Genomic DNA, 15,166 nt, shown 5'->3' with positions numbered 1-15,166 from the left:
TTTCATCCTTTATGTCTGTGGCTTTCAAAGTAATCTTTGCCCATGTCAAAGCTACAAAAATTATTTTCTTCTAGAAGTTTTATACTTCCAGTTCTATGTTTAGGTCTATCATCCATTTTTAGTTAGTTCCACTGCTTTTTAGTTGTATGCTCTATAAATTTCAATTTGGTCAAATTGGTATATAGTATAGATCAGGTCTACTCTGTCCTTAATAATTTTTTTTTTTAAATTAATTACTGAGAGACAAGTGTTGAAATCTTTAAGTATAATTGCAGATTTGTGTATTGTTGCAGTTCTATCAGTTCTATCTTAATATTTTTTGAAGCTATGGTATTCAGTTTATATAAACTTAGAATTATTATATCCTCCTGATTAATTTACCTTAATAACTTTGTGAAAGTCCTTCTCTCTTTGGTAATATTTTTTGTTCTGAAATTTTCCCTAATATCAATATACATATTCCACTTTTCTATGGACAAATGTTTATGTGTTATTTTGTTGTTGTTGTTCTTTACTTTAAGTGTATCTTCATATTTATACTTTAAATTTATAGCAGGTTTCTTATGGAAAACATTTCCTTGAGTCAGTTGGGGCTTGTATTTTTTAACCAGTCTAATAATCTTTGCATTTTAATTCGAGTGTTCTATCATTTTCATTTAATGCAATTATCAATGAAGTTAAGTTTAAATCTACTAGCTTGCTATCAATTTTCTACTTATTTCATCCATTCTTTAATCTTTTTTTTTTTTACTATATTTTGATGATTTTGTATATTTTAGGATTCCATTTTCTCTATAATGTATTTTTAGTTACTACTACTTTCCGCACTAGTCCTTGGTGTTATTGCTGTTACACACTTTAAAACTATTAAAGCCCACATATTGTTATTCATATTACTCTGACTTTAAACATCCCTATAACTTAAGAAATTTTGTAAGAAAAAAAGAGAAAATATTCTTTTTTTTTTTTTTTTTTTTTTTGAGACAAGGTCTTTCTCTGTCACCCAGTGCAGTGGCACAGTCATGACCCACTGCAGCCAGCCTCGACCTCCCAGTTTCAATCAACCCTCCAACCTCAGCCTCCTGAGTAGCTGGGATTACAGGTGCATGCCACCATGCCTGGCTAATTTTTGTGTTTTTTTTAGAGACGGGGTTTTGCCATGTTTTTCAGGCTCATCTCAAACACCTGTGCTCAAGCAGTCAGCCCACCTCAGCCTTCCAAAGTACTGGGATTACAGGCATGAGCCACTGTGCCTGGCCAAGAAAATATCTTTTATATTTACCTGTATATTTATCATTTCTGATACTTTTCATTCATTTGTATAGATCCACATTTCTATCTGATACCATTTTCCTCCTGCCTAAACACTGTTACTTCCTTCAACATTTTTTAATAGCATGAGTCAGCTGCCAATAATTTTTTTTTCAATTTTTCTTTGTCTGGAAAGTTTTCATTCCATCATTATTTTTAAAATTCACTTGGTAAGTTCTAGATTTACACTTTTTCTTTTACTGCCTTAAAAGTATTTCCCATTGTCTTCAGTTTTTTATAACTTTTGTAATAAGTCTGCTGTAATTTTTTATTCCTCTATATGACATGGATTTTTTTTTTTCTCTCAGCTTCAAAAAGTTTTCTTCATCACTGTTGTTTAGAAATTTCATGGTGATGTGCTCTGGTGTGGTTTTCTTCATGTTTCTTCTGAATAGATTCATTGAGGTTTTCTGAACTGTGTGCTTATAGTTTTCAGCAAATTTAGAGAAAATATTCAGCTATTATTTCTTCAAACATCCTTTTCCTCCCCACATCTCTGTCTTCTCCTTCTGTGAACTCACTTACATGTATGTTAGTCAACTTGATATTGTTCCACAGGTCACTGATGCTGTGTTATTTCTTTATTTTTATTCTTTTTCTTTCTATGTTTCATTTTGGATAGTTTCCATTTATTTGTTTTCATGTTCACTGGTGGTTTCTTCCACATGTTTAATGTGCTGCTAATCCCTTTGGCCGTATTTTTCTTGTCAGATATTGTCTTTTTCATCTCTCAAAGTTTTCTTTTCTTTCTTTTATTTTTGGTTTTTGAGACAGAGTCTCACTCTGTCATCCAGGCTGGAGGGCAGTGGTGAGATCTGGGCTCACTGCAACCTCTGCCTCCTGGATTCAAGTGATTCTCATGCCTCAGCCTCCAGAGTAGCTGGGATTACAGGTGTGCATCACCACACTTGGCTAATTTGTGTATTGTTTAGTAGAGATGGGGTTTTGCCAGGTTGGCCAAGCTGGTCTCAAACTCCTGGCCTCCCAAAGTGCTAGTATTACAGATGCCCAGCCATCTCCTGAAGTTTTATTGGTATTTTTAGTATCTTCCATTTATCTTCTTATCATGTTCATGTTTTTTCACATTCTTGAATTATTAATGTAAATTTATAATAGCTGTTTTAATGTTCTGTCTGCTAATATCATCCGCTCTGTCATTTTTAGTAGTGTCTATTTCTATTGATTGATTTTTCTGCTAGCCCTTGTTTGTATTTTTGTGCTTCTCTGCATGTCTGCTAAGCCTGTCAATTTTTACTAGATGCCCAACGCTGTGTATTTTATGCTGTTAGGTTCTGGGTTTTGTTATAACTCTTTAACATGAACCCCTTTATTTCCTGACATGTAGTTGAGTAACTTAGCATAAGCTTGACGCTCTCTAGGATTGCTTTTAAACTTTGTTTTGGGAGAACCTAAAGCAACTTTTATTCTAGGGCTAATTTAACCCTATTACTAAGTCAATACTTTTCGGATGACTATATCAACTATTAACCAATTTTCATGAGCTCCCAGAATTGTTTAGCCTCCTAGTTTCTGATGTTTCTTCTTCCTCTTCCCCTCATTTCGTCGAGTTTTTCCCATGCATGAAGAGATAACTAGTCAGTCAAAGAGTTAGGGCTGGCCCCTTTGCAGATCTCCAGACCTCTCTCTGCAGCTTCCCTTTTTTTTTTTTTCCAGTATTTTGCCTGCAAGTTGGCTTTCTGGAATTCTGATTTCTGTCCTCAACTCAGTGAGACTGCTGGGTCTTGTTTGGGTTCTCTTTCCTGCACTATGTACTGAAACTGCCTCCAGGCAGCAAACTGGGCAATTGTAGGGCTCACCTCATTTGTTTCTCTTCTCTCAGGGATAACAGGCTTGCTCTGCTATTTCCCAGTATCTGAAAACAGTTGTTTCATGTATTTGTCTAGTTTTCTAGCTGTTTATGGTGAGAGGGCAGTTCCCATAACAGTTCATCCTTCATGGTCAGAAGCAGATGTTGGCATCAATATTTCATAAATTTCTATGGGTTACTGCATTGTGCAGCCAGGGTGGAGAGCAAGTGCTTTAGACACTCGTCAATATCAGTTTTGCTTGCCTTTTAAATCCTTGTCAATTCTTTACATGAAAAATGATGCATATATTTTTTGAACTTCAATGATTTGTGAGGTTGAATGACTTTTTATATTTACTGACCAGTTGCATTTTTCTTTAGACTAGCCTGGTTGAGATTTTTTATCCCTCTTTTTCTCTTTGAGAAATTTGATTTTTCCTGATAGGTTTGCAGTAGCTCTTTAGACAGTAGTTCCCCCTTATCCGAGAGGGTGCATTCCAGGACCCCAAGTAGATGCCTTAAACCACAGATGTATTGGACCTTATATATTCTGTTTTTTCCTTACACCACATACCCTTGGTAAAGTTTAGTTTATAAACTAGGCATGGTAAGAGATTAACAATAATAACGAATAATAAAATAACAAGTATAGTAATATGCTGTAATAAAAATTATACAAATATGGTCTCTCTTCATCTCTCTCAAAATATCTTATTATACTATGCCCACCTATTTCCAGACCACACTTTACTATGGGTAAGTGAAGCCAGATAAAGGGGGACTACAGTAGGTTACTGATATTATTCTTTCCCTGCCATTTATGTTACAAATGATTTTTCTAAGTTATTATGCATGTGTCAGCCTTGTCTGTGGTGGTTACAATGTGGAGCGTGTTGAGGGGAAGGCCACAGTTTGTGCCATGAAGACTCTTCTGATTTTATATGTAGTCAAATATACCAGTTGTTTCCTTTATGGTTTCTGGCTTACATCTCATCTCATGAAAGATGCTTTTCTGTGGCACAGTAGATGGATTTATTTTGTTTTCAATAGTTTTCCTAAAGGACATTCCTCCCAGGGCACATTTCAAAGAAAGGGCTTCTTTTTAGTGGTACTTTGCCTTTTTTGGTTAACAAACCCTTAGAAATCTGAAAGACCATAATAGATCTTATGACCTCAAAAAACTGCATATGTGTCCATATGCCAAAAGTCTGCATAGATTCTGGGTTTTAGACCCCTGTTTAGTGACCCTTATTGTGTTAGTCAGGTTTCTCTACAGAAACGGAACCAATAGGAGACAGACACACAGAGAGAGGTAGATATAGATACAGTAATAGAGATAGACAGATGACAGATAGATAGATAGATAGATATAGATAGATAGACATAGATATAAAAGAAGGTTTATTATGAGGGTTTGGTTTATGTAATTATGAGGCTGAGAAGTCCCACAGTCTGCTATTTGCAACCTGGAGACTGAGGAAAGCTGGTGGTATAATTCCAGTCTAAGAGGGGGAAGAGACTGATGTCCCAGCTCAAGCAGGAAGGCCTGAAGCAAAAAGTGATGAATTCCTTCTTCCTCTTCCTTTTTGTTTTATTTAGGCCCTCAACAGATTGGATGATATCCACCCATATTGGGGAGGGCAATCTACCTCACAGAGTCCACCAATCCAAATGCTAATCATCTGGAAACATCCTCACAGAGACACCCAGAAATAATGTTTAATCTGGGTGTCCCATAGCATGCTCAAGTTGACACATAAACTTAGCCATTACATCTATCATAGATTGCCTATGAGAGAAGAATCTATTACTGGTGTCTGTGAGTGTGAGAGCCAGGAAGGCTGTGGCTGGCCTCCCTGTAGTCACCTTGGATGTGCTATTGATGTGGATGAGGCTTTTCCCTGGGGCCTTTCTTCTCATAGGAGTCCTCCCTCCCCACCCCGAGATACTGATACTTCACATTTTAGTGAAGTGCACAGTAGAATAGAAGAAGCTCTGAGTTAGAAATTAACAAAGGACTGAGGTTACATTGAGGCAAGTGGGATTCTGACCCCTGCAGGACAGCCACAGTTTGATCCTGCAGATGAGCCCAGTTCCAGACAGCATTTTCCTTAATCCTTTAGACTCCCATGCCTCTAGCAATCCACAAGAGATTCCTAACTGACTGTATTTTCTTAGCTTGTTTCCCTCTTTAGGTGATGCAGGAAGCCAAGGGGCTGGAGTGAGAGGAACGGCCTCACCCTCGTTGAGATTAGGCTCTTTAGAGTCTTTTTCTGGATAGCAGGTCTTCGTCATGGAGGCCACTCTGGGCTACTTCAAAATGGTGACTTTCCTCCTCTTCCCTTCCACATTTTCCCCCAGAGGTAGACAGGGATCTTTTCTGGCTTTGGATCTTTCTTTACTTTGAAAACTTGGGGGAGTTCCTAGAGGTAAACCCCTCAGATGTCCCACCATGTAACCCTGCCCAAGAAGCCAAAAGAAATCTCTTCCTACCTAAGAGATTGAATGGCTCCTTGACCCCCATGGGGACTGGTCTCTGGAGTCTAAAGAGAAAGACAGCAGTGGAGAGAAATGAGGTTTTACAAGCAGTTGGAGCCCAGGCCATGAAAGTTTGTTTAAACATTCTTCTATGCCCATTCTAGGGGCAGTGAGGAACCACCTAAGAAGAGTCTGTAAGTGAGATTTTCAGATTTGCATTTCCAGAGATCACCCTAGTACTTTGTGAAGGTGGGGTTAAGCAGACTGAGTTAGGAGTCAATTTCCATCATCTGGGACAGAGACAGGGAGACAGTGGCCTGAAGTGATAGTCCTGGAGACAAAGAGAAGTTTAGGGGTCCAAGAATATAAAGAAGCAGCACATTTGGTGACTGATGATGGCTGGTGGCAGAAAAAGGCACTGAGTCTGGACAGGCTCAGGATGTCACAGCTTCCAACCTCCCAGAAGTACTCCATGGAGCTTCAGCCCCAGCACATCTGGTCTCCCACTTGCTCCAAGGAGGCAATGAAGGGGGCATAGAAGTGCCTTCTGAACTCCCTTTATCCACCATCAGGCACAAGAGTAAACGTGTTCACAGGTAATTGTTGAGCATAGTCTACTTAGATTCTAATCACACCATGAAACACTTACTTGAAATTCATAACATGGGAACAGTCCTGTTAAACTACGAAAGATTGGCAAAATATAAAAAGAACCTCGTCTACATGACTAACCTGAATGTGCCAATTAAGCTAACTAGCAGCAGCTTATGCAATTGTTTTGCATCTGAGAAATCTCCACGCAGAAATGGACTCAGCTGAGTACAAAGTGCTACTCCATTACAGGCTCAGATAACGTTAGACCAGCTGCGTATGCCAGCCAGCTAGGTTCACATCACAGTCCTGGGAACAGCAAGAACCCACAAACCACTGTCTGAACCAGCTCCTTGCTTTCTGGAAGAGGCCATTCCCACTTAACTGATGAAACCATTGCATCACTGAGACATCAAACAAAAAACCCACGCCCTTAGAATCAAGCAATTCAATTATGACACATAGCCCAGGAAATTTTCTTTTAAAAGATAAATTATAAAAGTATCAGTGTCACTTTAAGGTAAGCTTTTATTCTTTTTATTTGACCTCTCTGAAATGATATGAAAAAATGAATGATAAAAAATGCCTATGCCAATTGGATAAAGATTTGGAAGGTAAAACATATATGAGTATTTACAGTCTGAAGAGCATTTTTATTTCTCCCAACACTTTCAACCCAAAAGTAAGCTCAGTATGCTGTGCTCATCAGTTCTCAGCAGCAGAGACTGAAATACCATCCTTTATTCACAGGACAGAATGTGCATCTATTCTTGACGCCAGTGGACAGAACATCCTCAGATTCCTTTGCAAAACTATTTGTAAGGCGCATCCATGATGAGCCCATCCCATCCTGGTCCATCCATTCTTAGAGCTGCTTAGGAATTTGGAATTTCCATGAGACACAGTGTTGATTTCCTCAAAAATTCTTGTTCTCAAGAGTGAACATTTGGACACTCTCACCTATCTGGGCTTTTTCATTCTGCAAAGGACTTTCCTTTTTGTAGATTCTTTCTTCAACACCCCTCTAATAGCTGGCTACATGTAGAATCAACTCAGACTTTGAGTCAGACAGACCTAGGTTTGAGCCCAAGCTTTAGCACCATCTGATAGTGGATATTTTGGTGAATCACTTTTCCTGTCTGAGTCTCACTTTTTTAATCTGTCTAATGGAGATGCAGTTTAAGGTCATTGTAAGAAACATATGAAAAAACAAAGAAGAAAATGTGAAACTGTTTTATAAACCTTAAAGTCCCATATAAATGTAAAAAAAGAAAAGTGGCTCTATGAACAAGATATTTCAAAATGAGCTGAGTTAGTAAAATTTATCCACTTAAAAGCAAATGTTTTGAAACAAAAAGAGGAAAATAACCCAGTGATTTTTTAAGAGTAAATAATATAATTCCTATTTTGTAAGAAAAGTATAATTATGTTCATTTATGTAATGCAGAAATGACCTCACATTGCACTGTACATAATAAAATAAATGACACAAGAAAAAAAAAAGAGAGAGAGATAATTGTTCACCAAGATGAACATGCAGACATGTCACACATACACAGTACACCCAATGAAGTCAGCCTATGCTCATGTGCTGGTAGGACTACTTAGCAAACCTGTTACCCCACTTGTAACAGAATTGTGGGTGCGGGCAAGGCTTTTTCAGTATGATGCCTGAAATCGAGAGGAGTACCGCAAGGGTAACTGTTGGAGCCAAAGCAACCTATCTAATTGGCTTATGTGGCCTAATCTGTGCACAGATAAATGTAAGCCTGATGCTACTTGTCACCTACACACAAATGTAGCTACTGTCATCCATGCAAGTCACAATTTTCTTCTCTAGGACATCAAAAGATAGAGGTAGCCCATTTCTCACTTTAGAGACAGAAAGAAACTCTGAAAGCAGGAATGTAAACAAAGCTCCTAGAAAATGCAAGCTCGTGACTAAGTAAAGTCCCAAAAGTCCACCCAAATCAAAGTAACAAGAGGCAAAGGCCACAGCTCAGATCACGAAAGATGGACAAGCCAGGTGTGCAGAGAGCAAACGAAGGGGCAGCCGCTCAGTGACAAATGCTCTGTGGGGCTTGGGCCATCTTGTTCTTTCTGAATGGCCAAGGAAGAATGTTTGACAACAGCTTCCTCTGCACTGTATAGGGGCAAATCTATGTTTTTAAATTGAGAGAAAACTTCAGAATATATTAATTTATGCAGAAGAGCTGTTTTGTTGAATATATTTATCAGTCGTACTTCTGGAAATTGAATTACATTTTCGACATAAAAAACTTGCAATATAGGGAGCTTTATATTTATAATGCTGATGCTTGCCAATGAAGATGTGGCTTAGGTAAATGTATGTATATGAAATGCAGCATTTGAATAGCACTCCTAAAATGCAGGCAGCATTCTTGGTGCAAATGACTATGAGAGCAAAGACATTTACCTAAAACATGTGCTTCTTGGGTATTTTTCCTAATCATCTATGCCACACTGACTTTGTAAATAAAATGATAAACCAGTCCCTTAGATCTGCATCTTCCTCTACAAAACCTTTTTCAGCACTCTTTGCACCTGGCCCTTGTAACAGTTCTGGGATATAATGGCAATAATCCCATTTTACAGATGAGGAAGTTGAGCCTCCGAAGGTCTGGCTGATTGGGGAAGTGTCACCGGGCCAGTTTGCTGAGCTCGTCTAGAGCTAGTCTAGTGTTTTCTTCCTTAGATCTTTTCTTTTCCTTTGAGAACTGCATCATTATGGAACTAGAAAAGCATTGGCTTAGGAAGCAGGAGAATTGATTTCTCCTTTCTGCTCTGTGACTAATGCATTGTGTGTCAGTCCTGTTAGCCCTTTCTCCCTCTATGACTCTGCACTCAACTGGGGGCTCACTGCCCTGCAGTGGGTTGCGACATGGATTCCTTACTAGTTTCTCTGCTTTCAGACCCCCTTCAGAGTCATTGTGTGTGCACAGTTGCCAGAGTGGCCTTTCCATGACACAGACCTCTGTGTAACACATTCTAACCTAAAAGACTTCAATGGCTTCCCATTCCCCAAAAGATAGAGGCCACATTTATAGCCTGGCTCATATGGTCCTCCATGAGCTAGTCTTTGTCTGTCTCTCCAGCCCATTTCTTGTTCTTGCTTCCTCCATACACCATGCCACACACCTATCAATATGGATCATACCCAGATGTCTCTTGTCTCTGTCTATATTACCCTTTCTCAACTTGCTTTCACCCATCTGATTTCTACCATAAGACCTTTGTCATGAATTTCTTTGCCTAAGACATCATCTCTGGCCATTGTGTGCTCTGCCCTTCCTCAGGAGAATGTGCCTTCAGCGTTTCCCCTCTGGGGTCCCGTAATCACTTATAAATATCATCACTGCATTTTGACTTACAAAGAAATAATCTTTTTAAAATAGTTGCTCCTATATTGTCTATGAGGTTTCATTTTTGTTTTGATTTTAAGTTCATGTCTGAGTCATCTTTCAATCTCTGACATGTAGTATTGTATCCAGCACATGGTAGATGTTAAAGAAACATTTACTGAATACACCAATGAATGAATGAAAACGATTACAGTATCTCTCTGGGGCTTCCTACTTATGATATTTCCAAAGTCTGATTCACGTGCATGCTCAGAACATCTTGCCAGAACAGATTTTTTTCCCCTTAAGGAGATTTTGTTGCTTTTCTCAGAGTGCTTCTTTCTAACAAGCTGCCGGAAGAGTTGTGAGATGAATGCCTTGCACTAGAACCCACAGGAACCAGGAGCTGGGCAAGAGCTGCTGTGGCTCTCCCGCTAATATTGGTGGATAGCTCTGCCTGCAGTGACAATGAGGCCACCCATGCTGTCGATTGATGTGGCCAGGGCAAGCCTGAGCATGGGTGGTCAGTCTCTCTGGCTGGCCGAGGTGTGGGTGTGTGGGAATCCGCTCCATACCCACACAACCCAGGATGCCAGTTCTTTCCTGGGGCAGTATAGGGAGAAGGCAAGCCCACTCCTCCTGGGAGACAGGGCAATGCAGGGCCTTGCCAGGCTTTCCAGGTCCTCAGAGGTGTGGCCAGAAGTCGACTCATAAGCTGAAGTGAAACAGAACTTGGTCTTGGAGAACAGACAGCAGCATGAGAGGTGTCATTCACCACAACACCCTCACTTATAGATGAAGAAACTGATCTTAACAGGACGGGTTTTTCATGATGGCTTTGCAAGTGAACCTCAGGGCACTTACCTTTGCATTGCAAAGAGAAGGGAGAAAGAAAACTAGTCCTGCCAATGCTCAAGACCATGGTCCAGCACACCTGATCCTGAGAAGTTCACAGTGTCACATGCTTCCAGCCCTCCCCGCCCTCACTCTACCTTGAAACATTCCCCGCAAACTACTCTGGACCATGCTACCAGGTTGACTGAACACATAGCTTGCATACATATGGATTTCACATTACACACTTCACATATATGAAGAGGCCAGACAGCAGAGAAGGGAAATGAACAGATGATGAAGATAAACAGTCGGTCTGGCACTTACCAGCTTTGCCATGACTGGCTTTGTGGCCATGTGCAACTTATTTAACCCATTGTGCCTCAATTTCCTAAACTTTTTAACTGGACACTAATAACCCACCTCATAGATTTGCTATGTTAGCTATGGCTACTCTAGTTGAAAGCTTACCATGTTCCAGGACTTTTAAATACATAACCAGCAAATCTCAAACAATGACCTGCAGAGCATGTGGTGTTATGATGCCTCTTCTACACAGAAAGGTACCAATTCAGCCTGTAGGGTCTCAAGTGCAGATTCCATCCCAGGTCTGGCTGATCTCAAATCCAAAGCTCTTTCAGTTCTACTTCATATCTTCTGTCTAGGAATAATTACTATTGCCCCCTTCACTTTCAAAAGTGTTCTGGTTTGGAGGATAAGTTACACAGTTGTCCTACTTTCTCCACATCTCTCCTCTGAGAAGCAGAGGCCTTTATATAAAAGATATGTTTACCTTGAAAACTTGGGCTGGAGAGCCATGTGTGGTCTGGCAAGCTACTCTGGTTTGGTAAATAGATTGGGCATCTTGACTTACTGACCTGCCTCTAAGAGCATTGGTGCCAGTCAAGAAGAAAATGCAGGCAGGAATACAGTATTATTTTTCTTTATTTTTGCAAATTTGACCAAAATTCATCTGCTATCCTCTGGCCTTTTCACAGGATGTTGTGAAACTTAGAGGCCTGTTTTGCAGTAGTTACAGTCATTGGCCCTTAAACTTGGATATTCTTTCTGCAATATTTCTTAGGTCAAGCCATATAGCCTCTGTAGAAATGGAGGGTGAAAAGTTTGGAAAACTTTTACTTAATTTTATTTCTGGGTTCAGAGTTCCAATTATTTAATAACAGTTCTCCTTTTTCATAGAAACTATTGATATTAAATAGAGAAGCAAACACAAGATAATCACAACACAAATCAGAGAGCAAACAAGAACAACAAAACAACAAAGGTGGAAACAAAATATATGGTTTTTTGAAATCAGCAATGGAAAGTCATTCTTGGAAGGAAAGAATGTTCTTCAGAAAAGTCTCAGGGGAAGAAACCTGAGAGTGCATGAATGGTGATGACGTTGATGTCACATTTGTCTTCCAGATTTGCAAGTGCTGAATCCAGAGGAAGGCAAAGTCTTCCTCTCAAGCCTTGCCCTTCACCAGCACACACATCCAGCAGATTCCCAACCATCTCCAGCTTCTGACCTGCAAGCTGCATGACCTTGGACGAGTCACTCCCTATCTCTCCACCTCAGTGTTTCTGGGAGGTGATTTCAAAGGGCCCTTTCTGCTTGAAATCACCATGACTCTTATCCATTTACCACCATCTTTTATTTGGCCAAGACACCATTTGATGTAATCATGATGGGCAATCTGTCTAGATAAACAAGAGACTGAATAGGTCATTTCTGGTTACAATAGCCAAGCTTGGAATCCTTGATCTACATTTTCATATATCTTTCATTTTCATATTCTTTCAGCTCTTTGAGGGGTTGGATTGTGTTACTTTCACTGCAGTATCACCAGTGCCTAGCCCAACAACATATTCTTTAATTATTTGTTGAACAAACGAATAGATGAACAAATTTTTCTCACTATATGGAAATATAAAATCTTGCTCTAAGTTGTAATATCTCATAATTACACATGTGAAACAATAACTATCATTTGAAATCCTCTTGTAAAATCAGGTGGGGAAATGAAAGATAGAAATATTCATGTTATTTTCATTAATTATGGTGCTTTATCTCAATAAGTATTATTTTCAGAAAACAAAATCTGAATTGCTTATGTAGTATACAGTAGGCCCTTTGTCTCCATAGGGGATTGGTTTCAGGACCTTCTCAGATACCACAATCCATGGATGCTTAAGATCGATTGTTTTCCAGGTTAGTGGAATCTGTGGATGTGGTACTTGTGTATACATAGGGCCTACTGTATGCGCTATGGCTCAGCCAACCTAACCAGTTGGCTTATTTGGCCTAATCCAGGCTCAGCTAAAATGCAGGGTCAGTGCTTAGAAGGAAATACATACAATAACCTCTCACCAACTCTGGGTACTTCTGCAAAAAACACTGGCTGAAAATCCTTAGTTGGCAAGAAGAATAAAGGTCTCACTGAAAGGGTGTTAGGGAAAAATTGAAAGTGCACTAAAGATAGATTTTTAAATGCAGTAAATAAAACTTCTAGGAAAAATCACTGTCAAAACAAGCCAGTTTTGTTCAAGTTAGAAGTTGAATCTTGGAGGCAATTCTCTTTCTGTTGCTCAGGAAGAAATGCTGCAGGTTCATGATCTGCTGCTATGAATTTTCAGTTTTGTGGATCTGAAAAGCCAATCTGAAGACTAAATCCTGTATGATTCCAGACTCTACTTCATTTGACACTGTTTTTACTGTTTTGTAAACAGTACCTGCATTACTAAGTTGAATTGCACTCTTTCCCTTTTTTAATTTTTGCATGTCTTGGCAAAATGCATCTGTAATCACCTGGCCTTTTCACAAATTATTGTGGAATTTACAAACCTGTTCTGTGGTGTTATCGAGTCATCTTCCCTGAAACTGCGATCTTCCTTCTTCACAATGTTTCACAGGTCAGGCTACACAACCTGGGCAAAGAGAGAGAATGGTAAGACATAATTTCTACCATGTTTTCTTGCTTGAAAGGACTAAATAAATTCTTAAGAATTAAAAGTCGTCAAAAAGGCTGGTGAGGATGTGGAGCAATAGAAACTCTCATTCATTGTTGGTGGAGATGCAAAATGGTATAGCCACTCTGGACAACAGTTTGGCAGTTTCTTATAAAACTAAACATATTCTTACCATAAGATCCAGCAATCATTGTCCTTGGTATTTACCCAAAGGAGTTGAAAATGTATGTCAACACAAAAACCTGTACAAGGATGTTTATAACAGTTCTGCTTATCGTTGCCAAAACTTGAAAGCAACCAAGATGTCCTTCAGTAGATGAATGAATAAGTAAACTGTACTACACCCAGACAATGGATTATTATTCAACACTAAAAAGAAATGAGTTTGCAAGCCATGAAAAGACATGGAGGAAACTTAAATGCATATTACTAAGTGAAAGAAGCACATCTGAAAAGGGTATATATTGTATGACATTCTGGAAATGTGAAAACTATGGATATGACAAAAGGATCAGTGGTTGCAAGGGGTTGGGAGTGGGAAAGTTGGGGTGAATAAGCAAAGCACGGGGGAATTTTAGGGCAGTGCAAATACTCTGTACAATGCCATCATGATAGATGTGTGCCATTTTACATATGTCCAAACCTGTAGAATGTGCAACACCAAGAGTGAACCCTGCAGTCAACTAGGGACTTGGGTGATTTGGATGTGTCAATGTAGGCTCATTGATTGTAATAAATGTACCACTCTGGTGGGGGATGTTGATAATGGGGGAGGCTGTGCATGTGTAGGGATGGGAGAGTGTGGAGGAAATCTCTGTACCTTCCTCTCAGTTCTACTGGGAAGCTAAACCTGCTTTAAAAAACATAAAGTCTTGAATAATTAAAAAAAGAGTCATGAGTTTGAACATTTTAACATGCAACTATAAATCAATGCCAGCTCTAATCCATACAGAGATTATTAAAGCTTCTGACTGCAGATAACACCTGAATTAAGTAGACCGTTCCCTCCTCCCATCTCTTTTTTTCCACCTCCCCTGACAACTCCCCACCGTTATCAGGGGAGGCTGAGCAAACACCAAGGTCCTGTGGGGTTCAGGCAAGTAGTGAGAGCATCTCCTACCACAGCTGTAGAAGGGAGGTGTTTGGGGATGTGCAAGTTGAGATCTGTGAATAATTAAACTGGAGAAAAGGTCCAAATGGGTTGTCAAAACAAGGAGGGCCTGAGGCTTATGTGAGGAATCAGATAACAGTCAAGGTGTGGGAGAGACAGTGAGACTGAGAAAAAGAAACAGTAGGAGGAAAGATGTGTAGGAGGTTCTCTGGGTGAGTATCAGAGACAGGGTACAGTTGAGCATGGCTGGGCCTCTCTGTGTCCCCTATGATGAGTTGTTTGGTGGGCTGGAACCATTCCAAGGGCTTGGGATGAAACTGGCCCATCATTTTCCCTTGGCTTATCTGGGCCTCTTATTCTTTTCTCTCTTACTTCTCCTGAACCTTCCCTTCCTATACCATGTCCTCTCCCCACTGGACTTTCCATCTAATGTAGGTGTTCCAGCATAATATACCTTATGGCATTACTGTGCAAAGACCCAGTGTATTGTTTCATGTGCATAGGGTGTGGGTGGAAATGCGTTTAGGGGAAGAAGGGAAATTTATCTGTTGCTAAGGCTCATTTCTAAAGAAGCTCTTGTTCCTGGATCCCCAAGGCCCATGTTTAACATCCCCAAGTCCTGGAGTTTTCTAGACATCCCTGTTGGTGATGTTCTTCCCTAAACGTAGTGTGACGCAGAAGAAGGAACACTGCGCTCTG

Source organism: Pan troglodytes, chromosome 12, assembly GCF_028858775.2.
Source record: "Pan troglodytes isolate AG18354 chromosome 12, NHGRI_mPanTro3-v2.0_pri, whole genome shotgun sequence".
Lineage (NCBI taxonomy): Eukaryota > Metazoa > Chordata > Mammalia > Primates > Hominidae > Pan > Pan troglodytes.
The sequence above is the reverse complement of the archived record's forward strand: the minus strand, read 5'-3'. Positions refer to the sequence as shown.